We start from the raw sequence: 17,030 nt of genomic DNA, 5'->3' as shown, positions 1-17,030 counted from the left end.
ACTTTATATGTTTCTTAACTTCCCTCGTCAGCCACGGCATCCCCTGCCTCCTCCTAGGATCTTTCTTCCTTTTTGGAATGAACTGATCCTGCATCTTCTGCATTATATACAGAAATATCTGCCATTGTTCCTCCACTGTCATCCCTGCTAAGGTATTGCACCATTGAACTTTGGCCATCTCCTCCCTCATAGCTCCATAGTTCCCTTTATTCAACAGAAATATTGTCACTTCCGATTGTACCCTCTCCCTCTCAAATTGCAGATTGAAGCTTATTGTATTATGGTCACTACTTCCCAATGGCTCCTTCACTTCGAGGTCCCTGACCAATTCTGGTTCGCTGCACAATACCAGATCCAGAATTGCCTTCTCCCTGGTTGGCTCCAGCAACAGCTGCTCTAAGAATCCATCTCGGAGGCACTACACAAAGTCTCTTTCTTGAGGTCCAATACCATACTGATTCTCCCAGTCTACCTGCATATTGAAATCCCAACAGGTTTATTTGAAATCACAAGCTTTCAGAACACTAGACCTCACCTGATGATGAGGCAGAGCTCTGAAAGCTAGTGCTTCCAAATAAACCTGTTGGACTAGAACTTAGTGTCGTGCGATTTATCCACCCCAGTCAAACATCAGCACCTCCACATTATGTCATAGAATCCCTACACTGTGGAAACTGGCCATTCGGCCTAACAAGTCCACACTGATCCTCCAAACAGCATCCCACCCAGACTCATTCCCCTAACCTACACATCCCTGAACACTGTGGGAAATTTACATGACCAATCCACCTGACCTGTACACCTTTGGACTGTGGGAGCAAACCCAAGCAGACACGGGAAGAATGTGAAAACTCCACACAGACTGTCGCCCGAGGCTGGAATCGAACCTGGGTCCCTGGCGCTGTGAGGCAGCAGTGCTAACCACTGAGACACTGTGTGTCATCTTCTGTAACATAAGAAACTGGATGTAGATATCATGGTATTGAAGAATTCAACAGTCATTTATCAGAGCTAGTTATTTTATACAAGCATTGCATTCCTCAGGCACCATAGTGTCTGGGCTAATATTTATTCCATTGGTTTATAACAGAAGAATGTACTTTCGCTAGAGGGTCGTGCTTCAAGTGATCCTGGGCTAGGATGGAGTATGAGAACTTTATACGTCACACGTTATAATACAGTGATGACATCATGGTCCATATCTGAAAGGCACACAGACCATGGGAAATAATATCCAACTGTTGTGTAGGTGTCACTGGGCCTGAAGACTGCTTACCTGCACCTTCACCCAGGGCAATTAGGACTGGGCAAGAAATGCAGGCCCGGTCAGCCATGTCCACATTCTATGAATGAATAAAGAAAGCTATGATCTCTGAGCTTCTTCAGTTAAGGACAAGAATAATTCGCTCTTGAAGAGACACGGAGTGTCAGCATATTAGCTGCCAGTGTTTCTATTGGCTCACCGTGCCCCGTCAGAATCTCACTTTGAGGTGTTAAACCCAGGCATGTTCTGTCCTCTGACAGACCGAAATGACCCTGTTCGGAAAAAAGAACAGTGGTGTTCTCCCCGGAGCCCTGGACAATATTTTTTGCAGATGTTCCTGTGGCTGGACAGCTGTTGGAGCAACACAGATTGAGTAATGCAGAATCTCAGACGTGCCTGACCTCATGGGAATTTCCTGAAAAGTCGAGGATTTCCATCGGGAATTCTCTGGTGTTTGAAACTCTTTGAAAGGATGCATTAAAATCAGAGAATTGCAAGGGTTCCATTTCAGTTAAACAAATAGTGGCCTAGGGAAAATTAAACCACAAGTCTAAATTCTGGAAAACTATGAAGCTGATCTTCTGATTTATCAACTACCCTCCCAGTGCACTTCCCCCATCCCCTTAAAGTCCCAGACCTGATCCTAACCCGCAAACCAAAATGACTGTATCCCCTCCTCCTCAACCTGACACCAGTCCTTCCCCACTGCTGGCCTGAATCTCCTTGGTTCACCAATCCTGGCCCACCCCATTTCACTAGTCCTCATCATGCCCAGATACTCTCTCCACCCCTCTCTTCTTCACCTTCAGCCCCTCACTATCCCCTGTGGCTGAACACAGCACCCTCTTTCCCTGCTACTGGATCTGATACATCTACATCAACCTCCGAACCTTAACCAACCTTAAGCATACCATCACTCACTTGAAATGCTACCCACTTGGTACAATAATTAACTGGCACAACATCCACCTGGCACCCTACCCACCTGGTACCATATCCAATTACCACTATATCCAGCTGGTACCTATCCAACTGGCAACATATTGACCAGGTACCCTACCCACCTAATGCCATATCCAACTGATACCATATCCACATGATACCCTGCTCACCTCACACTCACTCACATAACAACTTATTTCCTGACACCCTACATACTTGGTGCTCTACCCACCTGGCACCATAGCCCCATTACCAGCTGTGCCCCCTCCCCAATCCCACATTGACTTTACCTGCTGAACATTTCTCAGGAGCTGTCAAAATTCTGGCTGTGCTGTTTGATATTAAACTCTCAGGACATGGTGAAATGTGTGCTTCTCCCAAGGCTTCCCTCGAGTATTCCACACTCCAAGGGAGCTGTTCAATTTCAGGCACGTTCTGGGATCAGGAATGCCAGCAGGAAATGTAGTGCTCAATCCTAATAGACAAGAAGCAGAGAGGCAATCTGTCCATGATCGCCATGCATTGGAATATCCAAATTGTCATCCAAACATGGAGAAAAGGAGCATGAGGAGGCCATTCAGCCCTTCAGACCTGCTCTGCCATTCCATATGATCATGGCTGATCATTGAAATTACTCCCCTGTCCTTGCTTTCTCCACATATCCTTTGATCACTTTTGCCCTAAGAAATATATCCAACTCCTTGAAAACATGCAATGTTTTGTCCTCAACCATTTCCTGTGGCAGAGAATTCCACAAGCACCCCCCCACCCCCCCACTCTCTGGGTGAAGACATTTCTCCTTAGCTCAGACCTAAATGGCCTCCCCGATCTTGTTAGATTGTGTCCCATGGTTCTGCATTCCCCATCATCAGGAACATCCTTCCTGTGTTTACCCTGTCTGGTCCTGTAACAATTTTATAGGTTTCTATGAGATCCCACTGTAGTGAATATAGTCTGACTGATCCAGTCCCTCTCCATACATCAGTCCTGCCATCCCAGGAATCAGCCTGGCAAACTTCATTGCATTCGATCCATATCCAGAACATCCTTCCTCAGACAAAGAGACCAAAACTGCTTCCTATCTGGTTATTAATACCATGTAGTTTTCTGTGGACAACTTTGTTGTTGCATTTCTTACATTACAAAACAGACAGCACCTTCCAAACCCATGACCACTTCCATCGAGAAGGACAAGGGAGGCAGATACGTGGGAACACAACCAAGCCCCTCATCATCCAGACTTGGAAATCTATCGCCGTTCCTCTGTGTAACCGGGTCAAAATCCGGAAATTCCCTCCCCAAGGGCATTGTGAGTCTACCTACAGCCCATGGACTGCAGTGGTTCAAGAAGGCAGCTCACCCCCACCTTCTCAAGGAGCAACTAGGGACGGGCAGTAAATGCTGACGCAGCCAGTGACCCCCATGTCCCCCGAGAGTGAAAAATACTACTTCAAAAATTATCAAATATTTCGGGATATCTTGAGGTTGTGACTGGTGCTATATAAATACAGATTCTGTCTTAATACCCATTACCTCCAATAAATACCCCAGTGCCCTCATGTATAATGTTTTTTTTGTGGGGTGCATGTTGCACTGGCAAGATCAGCATTTGTAACTTATCCCAATTTGCCCTTAAGCTGAGTGAACCTTTGGATTTTTACAGCAATTCATGATAGTTGTCAGTGGCTTCACATCACAGATTTTTAAAGGGTTCGACAGGGTCAATGCTGAGAGAATGTTTCCCCTAATGGGAGAGTCTAGGACCAGAGGGAATAGTCTCAGAATAGAGGCGCACCAATTTCAGACTGAGATGAGGAGGAATTCAAACTCTCAGAGGGTTGTGAGTCTTTGAAACTCATTGCCACAGAGACCTGTGGGGGCAGAGTCCTTGGATACATTTAAGGCTGAGATAGAGAGATTCTTGCTCTGTCGGGGAACCAAGGATTAAGGAGAAAGAGCAGGAAAGTGGAGTGTTGGATCAGCCATGATCAGAACAGCTTCAGCCTGTTCCTATTTCTTATGTTCCTCAGCAACTTAGATTCCACCAGCCATTGTGGTGTGACATTGCGCCCTTGGCCCCATCATATTAGCCTGCGGTCTGGGTTAATATCCAGTGACTGTCCATGTTACCACCATCACCTCAACCACTTACTGCCTGGAATTCTATGTAGATTCAAATGCTTTAATTCTCTCATTCGGCCTCTGAGATTTGTTTATGCTGACTCTCAGGTTGGTAAATTGGTGAATTGCACAGTTTGTAGTCATGTGGTTTGGACCTGTCAGATGTGTGACAAGTGCTTCAATCGTGTGTGATGCAGCTTGTCACAGGATCCGCTGCATTCATTATTCATTACAATCCTCAGTATTTGCCAAGATTCTTTGAATGTTTTTATTTTAATTTTCTGCTCCAGAACATTGGAACAATTGAATGATTATATTTTTTATGTAAAAAAGAACACTTGCATTTAAGTAGCTTCCTTCACATCCTCAAAGTTCTTCTGAGTAAAGACTGAGATATTTTTCTCCAGTGTGGTTACTTCGGTGATGTAAAGAGATGCAGCAACCAAATTAATACAGCGTAAGATCTCACAGATAGAAATGGGATTGTCGAGGAATCTGTGCTTTATACCATCTATACACGTTTAAAGAGCAAAGATCAAAGAACATTTGAGCACAGGCCTTTCGGCCCTCCAACCCTGTGTCATTCCACATCCTCTATCTAAACCTGCCACCTATTTTCTAAGGATCTGTGTCCGTTTGCTCCCTGCCCATTCATGTATCTGTCTAGATATATCTTAAATGATGTTATCGTTCCCACCCCTACCACCTCCGCTGGCAAAGCATTCCAGGCATCCATCACCCTCTGCGTAAAGAACCTTCCACATATATCTCCCCTAAATTTTTTCCCTCTCACTTTGAACTCGTGACCCCTAGTAATTAAGTCCTCCACTCTTGGAAAAAGTTTCTTGCTATCTACCCTGTCTACACCTCTCATGATTTTGTAGGCCTCAATCAGGTCCCCTCTCAACCGCCTTCTTTCCAATGAAAATAATCCTAACCTACTCAACCTCTCTTCTTAGCTAGCACCCTCCATACCAGGCAACATTCTGGTGAAGCTCCACTGCACCCTCTCCAAAGCATCCATATCCTTTTGTAATGTGGCAACCAGAACTGTAAGCAGTATTCCAAATGTGGCCAAACCAAAGTCTTATACAACTGTAACATGACCTGCCAACTCTTGTACTCAATATCTTGTCCGATAAAGGAAAGCATTCTTGACCACTCTACTGACCCGCGTTGCCACCTTCAGGGAACAATGGACCTGAACACCCAGATCTCTCTGTACATCAGTTTTCCCCAGGACGTTTTCATTTACTCTATAGTTCGCTCTAGAATTACATCTTCCAAAATGCATTTGTCCAGATTGAACTCCATCTGCCATTTCTCTGCCCAACTCTCCAATCTATCTATATTCTGCTGTATTCTCAGACAGTCCCCTTCATTATCTGCTACTCCACCAACCTTAGTGTCATCTGCAAAAGCTAAATTTTTGAGACTAATGTTTTAAGTCAAGCATCAGAGGATTGACTTTTCCCCATGTAACCTTTGGAGGGATTGATGTGTGTGTTCAATGGGGGCCGAAATGCATTCACCACAGTGGCTCAGTGGTTAGCACTGCTGCCTCACAGCACCAGGGGCCTCGGTTCAATTCCACCCTCGGTTGATGGTCTGTGTGGGGTTTGCACATTCTCCTCATGTCTATGTGAGTGTGCTTCAGTTTTCTCCCACAGTCCAAAGATGTTCAGGTTAGGTGGATTAGCCATACTAAATTGCCCATAGTTTCCAGGGATGTGCATGCTCGGTGGATTAGTCAGGGGAAATGTAGGGCTACAGGGATGGTGTGGGCCTGGGTGGGATGCTCTTTAGAGGATTGGTGTGGACCTGATGGGCTGAATGGCCTGTTTCCGCACTGTAGGGGTTCTATGAAATAAGTAAACACCAACAACACAAAAGAATTTGAATCAATTCTCCAACACAGTTATTTTGCAAACTACATTATTTTGATCCAATACAATATAAATCTAATATCATAAAGAATTGACTACAGCAGTTTACATGAGAATTCTTCAAAATCAATAGACTCTGAATAATTGATCCAAGTAACTGGTTGTATAACACCACTACATAGTCTTCATCATTATAGTCACTAATGGTACCCATGGCATTAACATCCTAACCCGACCTGTAACTCTTCCTGATACCTGCCAAACACATTCACTATTCCACATGTTAGATATTTACTCAAAATGTCTGGTTAGCTCAGTTGGCCGAATGACTGGTTTGTGATATAGAGTGACACCAACAATGTAGCTGAGGTTACCATGGAGGACTCGCCTTCTCAGCCTCTCCCTGCGGCAGTGATGTACTGACCCACAGGTTATACCAGCAGCTAGTTACCTCTCTCTATCTAATGAGGGAGTGGGATTGTGGTGAATTTACTTGTTCGTGAATGTGATCACATAGTTCTGCCTTCCGTGAAGTTTTTTTGCTTTTGAACATCCAGTTGTTCCACATGACAACATAAAACTTGGGAGAACTTGAGATTGTGACCAGAAGTAGGGAGGAGTGTAGAACTTTATAAGGCCATAAGACATAGGAGCAGAACTGAGGCCATTCAGCCCATTGAGACTGCTCTGCCATTCAATCATGGCTGATAAGTTTCTCATCCCCATTCGCCCGCTTTCTCCCTGTAACCCTTGATCCCCTTGATACTCAAGAATCTATCTATCTCCGTCTTAAATATACTCAAAGCCCTGGCCTCCCCAGCCTTCTGTGGCAATGAATTCCGTAGAGTCCCCACTCTCTGGCTGAAGAAATTTCCTTTATCTCCTTTCTAAAAGGTCTTCCCTTTACTCTAAGGCTGTGTCCTCGGGTCCTCATCTCTCCTACCAATTGAAACATCTTCCCAACATCCACTCTGTCCAGGCCATTCAGCATTCTATAAGTTTCAGCTAGAGCACCCCCCCCCCCCCCATTCTTCTATACTCCACTAAATATAGACCCAGAGTCCTCAAACATTCCCCATATGTTAAGCTTTTCATTCCTGGGACCATTCTTGTGAACCTTCTCTGAACATATTCCAGGGACAGTACATCCTTCCTGAGATATGGGGCCCAAAACTGTGCACAACACTCCAAATGTGGTCTGACCATAACCTTATAGAGCCTCAGAAATATATCTCTACTTTTATATTCAAGTCCTCTACTGACTCAACCTACACGTTTACGTTGAGAGAATCCTGGACTAAAACTCCCAAGTCTCTTTGCACTTCAGATTTCTGAATTTTCTCCCCATTTAGAAAATAGTCTCTATTCGTCCTACCAAAGTGCATGACCTCACATTTTCCCACGTTGTACTCCATCTGTCACTTCTTTGCCCACTCTCCTAACCTGTCCAAATCCTTTTACAGTCTCCACGCCTCCTCAATGCTACCTGTCCCTCTACCTATCTATCTTTGTATCATCTGCAAGCTTAGCCAGAATACCCCCCAGTTCCTTCACCTCGATCATTAATATATAAAGTGAAAAGTTGTGGTCCCAACACTGAGCCTTGTAGAACAAAATTTGTCACCGGCTGCTATCCTGAGAAGGACCCTTTTATCCCCACTCTGCTTCCCGCCAGACAGCCAGCACCATGCTAGCACCATGTCTCTGTCACCATGGGCCCTTATCTTACTCAGTAGCCTCCTGTGCAGCACTCCACCAGGGTGATGGAGGGGCTGATAGGTGAAAGAGGAGGTTCAATGTAGACAAGTGTGAGGTGATGCACTCACAAGTGTGAGGAAGAAAATTGAATGACAATATAAAATAGGAGATACAAATTTAAAGGGGGTGGAGGAGCAGAGGGGAGTGGGTGTTTATGTGCACAGATGATTGAAAAAAACATATTAGGAGGAGAGAGCAGTTAATAAAGCAGACAGTGTTCTTGGCTTTATTAATATGGGCATGGGTTACTGTCCAAGGAAGTATTGCTGAAGTTGTACAAGGTACTGGTTAGATTTCAGTTGGAGTATTGTGTACAGCTGTGGGTGTTCCATCTCACTTATAGGAAAGATGGAAATACATTGGAAAGAGTGAAGAAACGATTTATAAAAATGGTTTCAGGAGTTAGAAACATCAGTTATGAGGATAGATTGAAGAAACAAAAGCAGAAATTGCTGGAAAAGCTCAGCAGGTCTGGCAGCATCTGTGGAGAGAAATCAGTGTTTGGGACCAGTGACCCTTCCCCAGTCATTAACTCTGATTTCTCTCCACAGATGCTGCCAGACCTGCTGAGCTTTTCCAGCAACTTCTGCTTTTGTTTCCGATTTACAACATCTGCAATTCTTTTGGTTTTAATAGATTGAAGAAATTGGGGTTGTTCTCCTTGGAGAGAGGCTGAGAGGTAACCTGATCGAGATTTTCTAAATCATGGGTGGTCTGGACAGAGCAGATAGGAATAAGCTTTTCCTGCAGATAGAAGGAAAAAGAAAAAAAGGGTGTAGATTTAAAGTGAAGCAAAGGTGATGTGAGGATTTATTTTCCACCATTTTCCCGATGCTCAGTAATCTATTCTGCTGTTTGTTATTCAGTTGAGGTGGATTCAATACTGCAGGGTCTTAAATATTCAGTGTGAGTCTCCCTTTTTTTAAGGGGATGTGCGTGGGCATCAATCTTTCACCTCCAACCTTTAAACTCCTGCGTCTGTGAAACAGCTAAACAAACTAGTTTAAATTTTTAATCATGTTGGTCTGCTCCTACATCTGGAAAACACATCAGATAACACAATAGGGAAAAGATCCAATTAAATATATTGTCTGTGTCTCAGTCTGAGAAGAGTGGGAGGGGGTTTTGTCAGCACATGCTGGGGTTAACAGGTGGGGGTATCCTTGCTCTGAGCAGGCAGTGGGGAGGCAGGTATTGTCTCCCCCAGAACCTCCTTCTATCGAACAGTAGATGAACTGCTTCTCTGTTTGGAACTCAATCAAACTCAACATTGCTCCAAGGCTGAAGGAAACTCCTGACTAATCTTCAGCAGCAACCTCCTGGGGATTACACAGACCGTACTTCTGTTTAAATTAAATATGGTGCAAATTAATTTTCTCCATTTCTGTATGCAGAGCAGGTGGGGTGTTTAAATAGGCCAGAGTCTGGAGAGTGAAGCTACAGACTAGTTATTAGGAGGAGAGAGCAAAGACAGTCTCATGTTGCATATGAGGGAACGTTTGTAGTGGTTCACTGAATTCTTTTTATTCTTTCACAAGATGTAAGTGTTACTGGATGGGGCCAGCATTTATTGCCTGTCCCTAATTGCCCCTTGTCAAGATGAGGATGAGTTGCCCTCTTGAACTGCTTCAGTTCAAGTGGTGAGGGGACATTCACAATGCCCTTACGGAGGGAGTTCCAGGGTTTGACCCAACGTCGCTGAAGGAATAGCGACACATCTCTAAGTCAGGACGGTGAGTGTCTTGCAAATGGTGGTGTTCCCAAGTGTCTGTCCCTTTGGCACACTAGGTGGGAGAGGTCGCAGGTTCTGAACGTTGTGTTGAATGAGGCTTGGTGAGTTGTTGCAATGCATCTTGTAGATTAGCTTTGGGATTTCGGAGTAAGCGTAGACAATTCGGCCCAATGAACCTGCCCTGCCGATGGTACACACAGTTGCCACTGTTTAGTGACGCGGGAGCGAATGTTTAAGGGTGTGGAAGTGGTGCCAATCAAATGGGCTGATTGGTCCCAGATGGTGCTGAGCTTGTTGGAGCTGCTGCAGACAGACAAGTTTGGAATGTTCCATCTCACTTCAGCCCTGAGCTTGTTAATGGTGGGCAGGCTTTTGGTGAGGCAAGGGGATGTGGTGAGGTATCAGGCTGCAATATTCTGAGCCTAGCCTCTGACCTGCTGTTATAGCCATTGTGTTTATATGGCTGGTCCAGTTCAGTTTCTGGTCAATCATGACCCTCAGGATATAATGAGTATTTAGCCAAGATAATGCCATTGAATGTCAAGGAACAATTCTTAGATCTCCCTTGTTGGAGATGGCCATATTCTGGCACGTGTGGCACATATGTTAATTATAACATAGAATGTTACAGCGCAGTACAGGCCCTTCGGCCCTCATTGTTGCCCATCTAACCTACACCATTCCATTATTATCCATATATATGTCCAAAGCCCATTTAATTGCCCTTAACGTCGGCAAGTCTACTACTGTTGCAGGCAGGCCGTTCCACAGCCCTACGACTCTCTGAGTAAAGAAACTACCCCGATATCTGTCCTAAATCTATCAACCCTCAATTTAAAACTATATCCCCTTATATTAGCCTTCACCATCTGAGGAAAAAGGCTCTCACTGCCACCCTATCTAACCCTCTGGTTATCTTATACGTCTCAATTAAGTCACCTCTCAACCTTCTTCTCTCCAATAAAAACAGCCTCAGTTCTCCTCCATACCAGGCAACATCCTAGTTAATCTCTTCTGAACCCTTCCCAAAGCTTCCACATCCTTCCGATAATGCGGTGACCAGAACTGTAAGCAATACTCCAGGTGCGGCCGCACCAGTGTCTTGTAGAGCTGCAGCATGACCTCGTGGCTCCGAAACTCAATCCCCCTACCAATAAACGCTAACACACCATATGTGGGCGGCACGGTGGCACAGTGGTTAGCACTGCTGCCTCACAGCGGCAGAGACCCGGGTTCAATTCCCGCCTCAGGCGACTGACTGTGTGGAGTTTGCACGTTCTCTCCATGTCTGCGTGGGTTTCCTCCGGGTGCTCCGGTTTCCTCCTACAGTCCAAAGATGTGCAGGTCAGGTGAATTGGCCATGCTAAATTGCCCGTAGTGTTAGGTAAGGAGTAAATGTAGGGGTATGGGTGGGTTGCGCTTCGGCGGGGCGGTGTGGACTTGTTGGGCCGAAGGGCCTGTTTCCATACTGTAAGTAATCTAATCTAATTTAATATGCCTTCTTATCAACCTGCGTGGCAACTTTCAGGGATTTATGCATCTGGACACTGAGATCTCTCTGTTCATCTACACTGCCAAGAATGTTACCATTAGCCCAGTACTCTGCATTCCTGTTACTTTGTCCGAATTGAACTACCTCATACTTTTCCGCATTAAACTCCATTTGCCACTTCTCAGCCCAGCTTTGCATCTTATCTGTGTTCCTCTGTAACCCACAACATCCTTTGGCACTACCTAGTGTCATCCGCAAGTTTACTAACCCATCCTTGTACATTCACATCCATATCATTCATAAAAATGACAAACAGCAGTGGCCCCAAAACAGATCCTTGCGGCACACCACTGGTAACTGAGCTCCAGGATGAACATTTCCCATCAACCACCACCCTCTGTCTCCTTTCAGCTAGCCAATGTCTGATCCAAACCACTAAATTACATTCAATCCTGAAACTCTGTATTTTGTACAATAGTGTATCGTGTGGAACCTTATCAAATGCCTTACTGAAGTTCATATACCCCACATCAACCGCTTTACCTTCATCCACCTGTTTGGTCACCTTCTCGAAGAACTCAATAAGGTTAGTGAGGCATGACCTACCCTTCACAAAACCTTGTTGACTAACTCTAATCAAATTATTCATTTCCAGATGATTATAAATCTTATCTCTTATAACTTTTTCCAACACCTTACCCACAATCGAAGTAACGCTCACTGGCCTATAATTGATTTGGAGATGCTGGTGTTGGACTGGGGTGCACAAATTTAAAAATCATACAGTACCAGGCTATAGTCCAACAGGTTTATTTGGAAGCACTAGCTTTCGGAGCACTGTTCCAACCACCTGATGAAGGAGCAGCGCTCCATAAGCTAGTGCTTCCAAATAAATCTGTTGGACTATAACCGGATGTTGTGTGATTTTTAACCTTGGTCTATAATGCCCAGGGTTGTCTCCACTCCCCTCCTTAAACAAGGGAACAACATTTGCTATCCTCCAGTCTTCTGGCACTACTTCTGTGGACAATGATGACATATAGATTGAAGCCAAAGGCTCTGCAATCTCCTCCCTGGCTTCCCAGAGAATCCGAGGATGAATCCCATCCGGCCCAGGGGACTTATCTATTTTCAGATCTTCCAAAATTGCTAAAACCTCCTCTTTGTCAACCTCAATCCCATCTCATCTAGTGGCCTGTATCTCCATAATCTCACTAACATTGCCCTTTTCCAATGTGAATACTGACAAAAAGTATTCATTAAGAGTTTCCCCTATGTCCTCAGATTCCACACAAAACTTTCCACTACCATCTTTGATTGGCCCTAATCTTACTCTGGTCATTCTATTCTTCCTGATATAGCTATAGAAGGTACTTGCTACTTGTCAACCCAAGTCTTGATATTGTCTGTGGTTTTTGCATTTGCCATGGACTGCTACAGTATCTGAGGAGTTGCAAATGGTGGTGAACATTGTGCAATCATCAGTGAACATTCCACTTCTGACCTTATGATGGAGGAAAGGTCATTAATGAAGCAGCTGAAGATGGTTGGGCCGGGTACACTACCCTGAGGAACTCCTGCATAAATGTCCTGGAGCTGAGACTGAATTCTGATAACCTCAGCCATCTTCCTCTGTGCCAGGTTTGACTCCTACAAGCAGAGAGCTTCCCCCTCATTCCCATTTCTCCAGTTTTGCTTAAGCTCCGTGATGTAACCCCCAATGGAAAATGAATCTTCCAGCTCAGTGAGCAAACTTATATCCAGCACCTCAACCTCAGCTACAAATCTTCTCCAAACTTGGTGACCCCCCAGTCTTGATGTCAACTATTGTCACTCTCACCTCACATATTTCATTAATATCTCTGGTATAGTCCACGTCTTTCCCACAAGACACAGTGGCACTGTGAAACCCATCCTGTAGCAGGGCTATCTGAGAGATAGTCTTGCCAAGATACAGAAATAGGCTGAAGAGGGACAGGCATTGGAGCAACTTGCAAGACAAAGTTGCAGATGAGGAGAGACTGGAACAGAGGGACACCCTTTTACAAAGTGGAGGCAGTGGGGAAAGGGGAAAAGCATGCAGACAGATAGAGAGTTATCGTAGAGACAGGAACATTCATCAGGTTGAGGTGTCAGAGACTAAATAAGGCAAAAGCAACAGATAGGATGGATTGGAAAGGATGTATTGAGATGAAAGTTACAGGAAGATTGAAGGAGACTGGAGAGGTAATTAAGGGTGGACAGACTGACCTTCACACAATGTACATCCAGGATCTCCTGGGGCTCAGCCCTATACTGTTTACCTTGTGTTCTGACATCTGGCCATTTGTGCATCAAGTCAATGATCACTTCATCATTAAATGGTAGGTGTTCAAAGTTTGTGAGAAGATTTGTAGCTCGGTAGGGCTGCTGTGATGCAATGGTAATGCCCCTACGTTTTGGCCAGGAGGCCTGAATTCTACTCTCACCTGCCTTAGACGTGAGTAATAGCAACCTTGTACTGATTGATCTGGTCTAAGGAAAGCTTAGAACAAAGTTAAAACACAGGCATGTGGCTCAATGGTGGGATGGATTACAGCTTCAAATAGCAGGCTCACTGAATTGACTGGCAGGAAGTGGTCAATGTTTGTAGGAATGAAAACTGCAGACAATGAACCTGACACATTTTCGCATAATCTCTAGGGGCCCTCTTGTGGTGCAGAGGTAGTGTCCCCAACTCTGGACTGAGAGACCTGAGTACAAGTCCCATTTGCTTCAGAGATTTGTAATAATATCTCTGAACAGGCTGATTGTGAAACATAGGTTCATAGAATCCAGATAGTACTGAAAGAGGCCATTTGGCCCATTGAGCTTGCACCAACCCTCTCTGAAGAGCATCCTTGTAATCCTACATTTAGCATGGCCTATGGACTGTGGGAGGAAACTGGAGCACCTGGAGGAGACACAGGGAGAATGTAGTTTCCCTACATTGTAGGAAAAGATAACATTATAGGGAAATATAAACAGGAGATCTGGCCTTTCCAGTCTGCTGTGCTATTACACTGGGTTTTGCAACACCTATTTCTTGCACGATCCCAATATCCCTTTAATATTTAGAAATCTCCACCTTAAACAGACTCAATGACTGACTGAGCCTTCACAGCTCTCTGGGGTAAAATATTTCAAAGTTCCACCACCCTTTGGCTGGAAAGATTCCTCCTCATTTCACCTCTGTGTCTCAAATGCCCATTCTGAAACTGAGTTCTCTGGTTCTAGTTCCCACTGTCTCGAAACAAGATTTAGCCCGTTGAGCCCTCTGAGAATTCAGTACGTTTCAGTGAGATTGCCAGCTTATTCAGCCATGCTCTCAGGCCCAAGCTCCTCACTCTGTCTCTGTAGGATGTTAATGTATATTAATGTGCAGCAGCATCCTGCTGTTTTGCCTTGCAACAGAATAATAGACTTCCCTGCAGATAATTGTTTAATTCTTTAATGTAAAATGAGAAGAGTTAGAGGAACTTCACACAGGGAAAGCTTTCCTTGCCCACCTCCCAAAATGTAGATTGTGGTCAGCTAAAAGCTCATCTGCTCCTCGCCTGACCCACATTAATGTCACTGTACTCTCTGATCTACATTGGATCCCAGTCAAACAATGTAATGGTTTTAAAATTTTCATCCTTGTTTCCCAATGTCTCTGTGGCCTTACACCTTCCTTCTCTGTACTGTCCTCCAGGCGCACAACGCTCAGTGATATCTAAGGGGTGGCTCAGTGGTTAGCATTGCTGCCTCACAGCGCCAGGGACCTGGGTTTGATTCCAGCCTCGGGCGACTGGCTGTGTGGAGTTTGCACGTTCTCCCCATGTGTGCCCAGATTTCCTCCAAGGATGTGCAGGTTAGGTGAGTTGGTCATGATAAATTGCTCCAAAATGTGCAGGCTAGGTGGTTTAGCCATGGGAAATTCATGGTTACAGGGAAAGGGTGGCTCTGGGTGGGATGCAGTTTGGAGGGTTGGTGTTGACTCGATGGACTGAACGGCCTGCTTCCACACTATAGGGATTCAGTGACCCCGCCTGATCCCCATAAATTTTCTCTTTCATCAGATGTGAGTACTACTAATTGCCCCTAAACTGAATGTCTTACTCTGCCAAGTTCAGAGGCCGATTGAGACAACCATATTGCTGCGGGTCGAGAGTCAAGAGTAGGCCAGACCAGGTAAGCGTGGCAGATTTCCTTCCCTACAGACATTCAATAGGCAATAGACACGAGACAATGGACAATAGGTGCAGGAGTAGGCCATTCTGCCCTTCGAGCCAGCACCACCATTCATTATGATCATGGCTGATCATCCACAGTCAGTATCCTGTTCCTGCCTTATCCCCATAACCATTGATCCCACTATCCCTAAGAGCTCTATCCATCTCTTTCTTGAAAGTATCCAGAGACTTGGCCTCCACAGCCTTCTGGGGCAGAGCATTCCATACACCCACCACTCTCTGGGTGAAGAAGTTTCTCCTCAACTCTGTTCTAAATGACCTACCCCTTATTGTTAAGCTGTGTCCTCTGGTTCGGGACTCACCCATCAGCGGAAACATGCTGCCTGCCTCCAGAGTGTCCAATTCCTGAACCAGATGGGTTTTTACAAAAATCGGTCATTGTGTCATGGCCATAAACATTGAGACTGGATTTCAATCCCATTTTTAAAAAAACTTAGTGAAATATAAACATCACCAACTGGTATTTGAACACACACCTTTGTAGGACATTAACCTCTGGACTCCTGGTTCAGTGACATTGCCACTACATCACTACCTTTTGGCATTGACTTGCTCCAACACTTGTGGGCATACTGGCAACTTCCGGAAATGCAAATGCTGGAATTCCATCTTTCCATCTCTCTGCCTTTCTCTGCTAAATTAACGCTCTCATTAAACTGATTGGTTTGGCCATGAATCTGTTATCGTCTTGTCTTGGTATAGAACCTTGCTTTTTAATGCTCCTGTGATGTAAAGTTTGATCTGATTGGAGATACTGTGTAGATATAAGTGCTCTGGCTCACGTACCAACACTCCATTTGATGAACATAGTGATTGGAGTTATTTTAATCAACCTGTTTCGGTATGTTATACACAGCTTTGGGGCAGGTGGGTATTCTATCCAGAGGTAGGGATGCTACCACTCTGCCACCATAGAATGATTGTAGAGTTATAGTGAGGTTTACTAGACTCCAGCGCATCTCCTCTACTTCCCACACCCCCGCCCTTGAACCCCACCCCTCTATTGCAACAAGGACAGAACCCCCCTGGTCCTCACCTTCCACTCCACCAACCTCTGGATACAACACATCATCCTCCGTCATTTCCGTCACCTACAGTCAGACCCCGCCACCAGAGAAACATTTCTCTCCCCACCCCTATCAGCATTCCCTAGAGACCATTCCCTCTTTGCCTCCCTCATTAGGTCAATGCCCTGCTACCAACCCACCCTCCCCTCCCAGTACCTTTCTTTGCAGCTGCAAGAGGTGTAAAACCTGCCTCCACACCTCCCCCCCCTCACCTCCGTCCAAGGCCCCAAAGGATTCTTCCACATCCAGCAGAAATTTACCTGCACATCCACCCACCTCATCTACTGTGTTTGTTGCTCTTGATGTGGTCTCCTCTGCATTGGGGAGAAAGGCTGCCTACTTGCAGAACGTTTCAGAGAACATCTCTGGGACACCCACATCCAACCAACCCCACCGGCTGAACATTTCAACTACCCCTTTTCCAGATGAAAAGGGTAGCCATGGGCACCCGTATGGGCCCCAGCTATGCCTGTCTCTTTGTTGGCTACGTAGAACAGTCCATCTTCCGTAATTAC

Source organism: Chiloscyllium plagiosum, chromosome 26, assembly GCF_004010195.1.
Source record: "Chiloscyllium plagiosum isolate BGI_BamShark_2017 chromosome 26, ASM401019v2, whole genome shotgun sequence".
Classification (NCBI taxonomy): Eukaryota; Metazoa; Chordata; class Chondrichthyes; order Orectolobiformes; family Hemiscylliidae; genus Chiloscyllium; species Chiloscyllium plagiosum.
The sequence above is the reverse complement of the archived record's forward strand: the minus strand, read 5'-3'. Positions refer to the sequence as shown.